The sequence below is a fragment of the Rhea americana genome, unplaced genomic scaffold (genome assembly GCF_003343005.1).
Source record: "Rhea americana isolate MKP2758 unplaced genomic scaffold, rheAme1 scaffold_38, whole genome shotgun sequence".
Taxonomy (NCBI): Eukaryota; Metazoa; Chordata; class Aves; order Rheiformes; family Rheidae; genus Rhea; species Rhea americana.
The window spans coordinates 2,046,422-2,053,520 of NW_028186512.1; the positions used below are offsets into that span (position 1 = coordinate 2,046,422).

General features: G+C 39.9%; 1 long non-coding RNA gene across 1 annotated transcript in view; it reads left to right on the plus strand.

The window, feature by feature from the left end:
• The window catches only part of LOC146591240 (uncharacterized), a 116,760-nt gene that overhangs the window by 49,112 nt on the left and 60,549 nt on the right, over window positions 1–7,099 (plus strand). The gene's annotated exons all lie outside the window — the stretch shown is intronic.

Here is a 7,099-nt window from a genome sequence, read left to right on the forward strand (position 1 = left end):
AAGGTTCTGTTTTCAACCACAAGTAATAAGTTACTTGCCAGGTTTTAACCATTTGGCCTTGGCATTTCCATGGCAAATGTCAGCATTAGGTTGAACGAAACTTTCCAGAAACAGAAAAAAGAGAGGAAGAGAAAAGTATGTTCTGCCCTTATGTCAAGATGTCAAGAAAGTGTCTCATAGTCACTTTGTTAAGAATCTCCAGTGCAATCTAGATTTTTTTTTAACTGACATGCAAGCTCTTTTGGTGTGTGGTGATTTTTTTTTTTTAATGTGGAAAAAAGTCAAGATTTTTATCTGTTGACAGGAGACTTGTTAGATTTGTCATCTTAAATCAGGTGTCCAGAGCCAAAATAGTGGATGCTGTAAGACCTAATGTCTCTGTATCTSAGTGTCCCTATCTCCCCTGAGACACAAAACCACAAAAAAGACAATGCTCACTAAGCATTCATTTGTCTAAAATCATAGAATCACAGAATCRGTAAGGCTGGAAGGGACCTCTGGAGATCATCTAGTCCAACCCCCCTGCTCAGCAGGGACACCTAAATAAAACATGACAGACAGGTTTGCATCCAGGCGGGCCTTGAATCTCTCCAGAGAAGGAGACTCCACAACCTCTCTGGGCAACCTGGTCCAGTGCTCCGTCACTCTCACAGGGAAGAAATTCCCCCTCACGGTCAGGCGGAGCTTCCTGTGCTTCAATTTCTGCCCATTGCCTCTTGTCCTGTCCCATGGGACAACTGAAAAGAGTTTGTCCCCATCCCCTTGACACCCTCCCTTCAGGTACTTGTACACATTGATGAGACCCCCCCTCAGTCTTCTCTTCCCGAGGCTGAAGAGGCCCAGCTCTCGCAGCCATTCCTCATGGGGCAGGTGCTCCAGCCCTCTGATCATATTCATCAATGGTATCTTCAAAGCAATTATGACAAACCTGATTGTAAAATAGCTTTCACTAAGAAATATTTTCCTCCATTCTCATTGTACAATGAATTTTATATATACTAATTGTGCGTTTCCGGTGTGTAAATGTGCTTGATATGCCCACTAGATGTCATTGTTGTTCTTTGTCACCATTTTTTCCTTAAGGCTTTATATGCAACTATAGAGTAGAATAGAAGGAACTCTGAGCAGTCCTGAATAACTAGCATCCTATTGAATACAAAAAAAAAAAAAAAAAAAGAACCACATGGTTACAGCACATTTAAGAGTTTCAGCACATTTAAGCATCCACATACAGAATTTCGAGGGAACAAGATATTTTAAATAACACCAAAGGAGTAAAGGTCAAATGCATGTACTTCCATGTTGGACAGAAAACCCACCCATACTTGTGGGTTATCATCGAGGTGGTCGGTTCCCAGAAGTGCTATTACAGTTAGTTTTATCTGGATCTATAATGAAATAARCATTTCGAAAATCCAAATATCAGCCCTGCAAATTATTTTGTCTGAAGGTAGTGTTCCTGCCTAGGGATAAAACTACTAAAATTCCTATCCTCCACTGGGTTTGGCATGCCTGAAGACTGGAAATGGAAATCATGAACATGCTTGATCCTATTCTTACTGAAACGAAGTATGATGATTTAAATGCCAGAAAATTAGCCTCTATAATTCCTTTTAGTCCAGTCCAAATCTTTCACAGAAAAACTTTGTGCTGCCACTAGCTCTAAAGTAATGTGTCAGGTTACATTATCTCTGAAACTGAGACAAAACGTGTTATATTTCTGTTTAACTGTGAATATTCTGTAAAGTTGGCCAGATGTTTCACACTGGGCATCTGAAAATTGAGGAATAGACAATCAGTGATCATGCCATGAGTTAAGAAGTTTTCTGTTCAGAGTCCTATCTTGTATTGCATAAGGACAGAGGCAGATAAAGATCTCCTTCTTCAGGCACAATTCAACTGCCTTGATCCTAAGAGTATCTTTTTTTTTCTCCCTACAGTCATCTCATTAATTTGCCACCCATCTTTTTAGTTATTAGAAAAAAAGAAAAGGACAATAGCTACCTTAACTCTGCAGCTGTGATCACTATAATGTACATCATAAGGAATGTACATTATAGACAAAAGGGCATAAATTAAGAAGGCACAGACATTTGTAATTATGACATTTTTTGTTATTTTATGACTTTCCTTACTTGCAAGTATAGTATTCTTTTTAATATCGTGTATAATTCCCTAGGTTTTTAGAAAAGCAAACTGAAAACATCAACCTCCACTTTCTGGAATCATAACAACACCCACAGGGGTCATCAGCAAGATGGCAATCTTTGGATCCATCTGACAACCATCTGCTCTTGAGCTAACTGCATAATTGACAGCAGTAGCAGAGAGCTATCTTTTACATTGACTATCAGTAGAGAGGAGGAAGGGATGTGCACTCGCTGGATTCCATAACTCCTTGCTGGGAATGGAGAAGTGTTCCCATTTCATCCAGGTTCATTCCAACCAGGTCCTTGGAAAGGAGTCATGGCCAATTGATCAGGTCCTCAAAGACTGAACCTTTCTGTCCRTATTTGATTACTCTTCACTTCCGTGCTTCAGTTGTCTATCTCATTCTTCCCCTCTGCACAGTTTTCATCCCTTCATCTTGTCTTCTGTCATTGTTCATAGCTACTTGTCTCAACTCTCCTTCTGGTTTCCTAGCTCATTCTTGGTTTAGTTCTCCTTGGTTTGTTCTCTTCTGACGCCAGTACTTTCTGAGGTTACATTAGATGAGCTGATACCACTTCAAAACCTACAAGTCTCCTGTTACCTCCTGATTACTCTTGATATCAGACTCTTATTTTGAATAATACAACTCTGCACCTATGCTCCCAGTCTTCATTTCCTCCATTTCCAGTCCTAGTTTCACTCATCCCATCATGTATAGCAGGGTCCATTCTCAGTATTGGAGTCCTGGACTCCAGAGACTTTTCCTAAATCTAATCTCCTGCAAGACTTGTTCTTGTACTGTCTGTATTTAAACTAGGTAGGTTTTATCTTCAGATGGACTTTTTCCTCCTTTCTTCAGCATATTCTTTCCTGGAAAGGGCTCTTGGAGAAGATACTTATGTAGCTATAGAATGAGAAGAGAATGCAGTGAAGGACTGTCTTGCGTTCCATCTCAAATTTTATAGTTACATCAGCTTCCTTGTATTACAAGGAGATAGAAGGAAGGCAGTGTATCTTCCAGCTCATTCACCTYGATATTGGATGTCATAAAATTATAGAATTTGAGACTATATGGGAGCGATCAGATCATCTTGTTTGAACTCTTACGTGTTGCAACACCTTATATTTCACCTCCTTAACATGTATTGGATCTAATAGATTGAATTCTTCACTGAAATTATCACAGCTCTTAAACAAGGGTTGGAAAGCCTGTGGAAAAATACACACGTGCATGCACACAYGCACACACACATGAGAAATGATGAATTACTGCCTTTTTCAAAATCATGATGAACTGACATGATGGCCATATGTAATAGAATTATGAACTGAATAAACAGGTGATGTTATAGTACACACATGACATCTTCTGCTATATTTCTTCCTGCACTGTTTTCTTCCACACTCTTCTCTTCCAGTCTATCAAGATGTAAAATATGAAAATTCTACTATGACTTATGACTGAGTAATTTTCTTTTTACACTAGTAGAAATGAGGAGTAAAATTAATTCCCATTGAGCTGAATTTTCTCTGACCCTGTCCATCAGTATAGTTGAATGTCATTTAAATGCTCCATTATAAACCTACAGTAAGCAAAAAAAGTCACTGAGGACATAATCTGAACATATATGAAAGTCAAGGATTATATCATGCTATATCATGCTTAATTGAGAAATGATTTCATTAGTGCCTCTATTAACTACATTAGCATATATGATTAGTTCAGGAGCTGGGCTGTCGAAGTATCTCATCATTTACGAAATCTTTCAGTAACTTCTTTTATTATTAAAAATAATTTTCTGAAACAATTTTCAAAATAAGGAAGAAACACACAGAACTTTGTATAAATTTATAAAAATAATAAAAATTAATTCAAAATTCTATACAGGCAAGTACTTTGRACATACAAAGTAAGGTGGTGACTGTGTTTGAAAGGGTTACTGTTGGTGCTCTTGTGTTGGAAGAGTACCTGGGGACCCCATTTGTGATCAGCTCTCCACTGTGTATTGTACATACATGTAATAGCCTGTGATTTGCAGGAGGTCAGACTAGAAGGTGTTCTAGTCCCATCTGGCCTAAGTCTATGAATAATAGAAGATATTTGCTACCCAATGTTTACAGTGTAAATAGACTTGGCAGATGGTGAGGAAACATCGAGATATTCTGAATTCCCGTTTTGTAGTTGGATAACTGAGAAGCTGATAGGCACCTTTCCCAGAGTCACAAAGGAAGCTGAATTAGGACCAAGAACTAGACTGAACACCAGACAAGTGGCTTGGCCACAAGCCTGACCTTTCTTTCACAGCCCCAAGTGGTTAACGAACTGGCCTGTGCAGGAGCTGCATTCTATCACCAGCTTCTCTTTGGCTGCTTTAGAGAAAGTGGTGCCAGTAGGCCAAAGCAGTTTGCTGTCTCTGCCCGAGAAGGATGTACCAACACCCAACCTCTGGGCAGACTGTAAACGTGCTGGGGCACATGGGCACTTCATGATTCCTTCCGTACACGCTTCCTGAGGACAGAGAATATGTGAAGCAAATATTTTCATTATAAAGAGATTCATTCTTAGGTGTATTTAGCAAGCCAAATGAGCTAGCTTAAGGTTAAACAGCAGTGAAGTTTTAGGTCTAAATTCACATCAGGGGGCTTTCCCACTTTTGTCTGTGCCTGTGTTTTTTTGCATTGGAAGACCTTAGACAGCTAACGCTCTGCTGTGATCACGTGAGACAGTACTGGAGTGGCACATCCCAAAGGAGTCTCAGTAGTCATAAAATAGAGGTTTCTCTGCCTGTCCCTGTTGCCATGCTCCGTCTTGTGGTGTTTTTAGAGTAGACTTTGCAAAAGATGTGAGAAAGGGAAGTGAGTGTGCCTGTGCTGCTTTCTTTTCAGCTCCTCAGGAGTTACAGTATTTGACCAGAAAAGATTGGGTTTGAGTCCTTCATCTCCTGGAATGGATCTAGGCCTACATTCCAGAAGACTGTTGTAGCCAGTAAGCTCTCTGCACTGGGGCCGTGCTCATTTCCTTTTAACTGACATATAAAGTGCAGTGGCTTTCCTGCTCATCCTGCTGGGCTTATTTGAATCTCCCTCCAAAGCGTCTACATTTCTCCAGGTATTGGCATAAGGAGCATTTCACAGGGATGACCGAGTGCCACGGTGCCTACCATTGCAATGGCCTGGTCATTTCTACTATACTCCTGTCAGTAGCTTAACCTGTCCAGACTCCAAAAGCCGATTTAAAGAGAGTTTTTGTCCACACATGAAGGTTTCTAATCTTCTTAAATTAACACAGCTTAAATTAAGCTGTGGCTAAAGACCAGAGTCTAGGTCAGGGTCCTGTCACTCTGCCTAGTCATGCGGATGGAGACGCAGAACATGAGAATCACCATTTCCCACATCCACCGTCCCGGAGAAGCTGCTGCCCGTCTGAAAGGCAGCAAGAGCAATTTCTTCCCAGCAGCACAGCTTCGTACTGGCTGAATCCACTGTGGCAGAAACGAATTCCTCTTTCTTCTGCCTTTTACAGCCCGTAAGGAATACTTGTCAGCAGCTTTTGTGAAGGAAAAAAAAGAAGAGAAAGGAAATGGTTTGCAAATAGTAAGGTGCAAGGTTTGGATGCAGATTTGTGACTGATCCTCGTTCCCTAGAGGGATGTGCACAAATATATGACCTTTGTATTCTTAATTCTTTGATTTTAGTTTCAGTCAGCATGTTTAGGTTAACTGACAACAGAGCACAGTCTTTTAACCTGAGTTAAAATGAAATGTGATTTGTCCTATTTTGGCTAAATGCGGGTAGCCAGGATGGCACAACTTGCAATAAAAGATGCATTTCTTTTTTTATTTCAGCCATTCGCTAACTAATGAACTTTAATCTTTAAAGGTGAGATCCTGATTTCCCCTTAGTTAGTATTATCTTGCAAATAGAAACGTTCAACAGCAGCTAGACTTTATATTTCTTACTCCAGAAAGGAAATAGCAAGTGACCTCAGTAGTTAAACAAACCTTATTTTCTCCATTTCTGTGTGAGACACTGTAAAGCTTCACTTTTGCTGATTTTTGTGGAGTTTCTTATCTGAGCAGCAGATCACAGATCAGTGCTCTTAAAGAATTTCAAAGCTTTAGAGAGAGAACACCAGGCGGAGTGCTGCTTTCCTGCTGGCTTCTGCAGAGAATTTGCAGTGCCTGAGGTTCCTGAATGTTCACTGGAAACAATGCACCCTTACACAAGGGAAGGAGGAAAAGAGGAATATTTGTTATTCTTTGAAACATATGCAAATCCAGAAAAATCAGCTGGAGATATCACTGCAAGTTATAGCAGCTACACTAAGCTCAAATGTTTTAGGTATTTCATGTATGCTGTCCCTATTGCGGAGGAGGAAAGCTTCTTCTCTTCCTCGTTTTCAAATCCTGATCTTATGTGATGCAGCTCGAATCCTTACCTTATAGCAAAGATTTCTGATGTAGTGAGAAGTGAAAATGATGTTCAGATTTTCTGATGTTTAAAGTSTTTCCTCATTTGCTTTGTCTGGACATAGTGCATTTGTTGCTGCCTGAGTTGTAGGCAGTCTCTCCAGCTGTTTTTACTCTTGTGCACTTGTGATCTTTTTAACATTTATTTCTCAAATGCCCTGGCAGTCCCGGAAAAGGAACTCAAGCCGGGAAGCAATTAGCAAGAGGTGCTTGAAGGCTAAAAGTGGGTGTTCAAATTCTGCCTGTCCCAGACCATAGAATTAACCAGTGAACTAACCTCTTTCATAATTTCTCTTAAAAAATATATGGGTTTTTTTACATTTAAAACAAATCACAGCAAAAATGCTCTATCTCCATCACAGTAGCAATAGAGCTGCAGTCAGGAACTCAAATTAGAAAATACCCAAATTTCAGTTTTGAGTAATCTGTCTTTGGACTTTTTTTCCTGGTTTGCACACAGCCTGCAAAGTTAGTGCAAT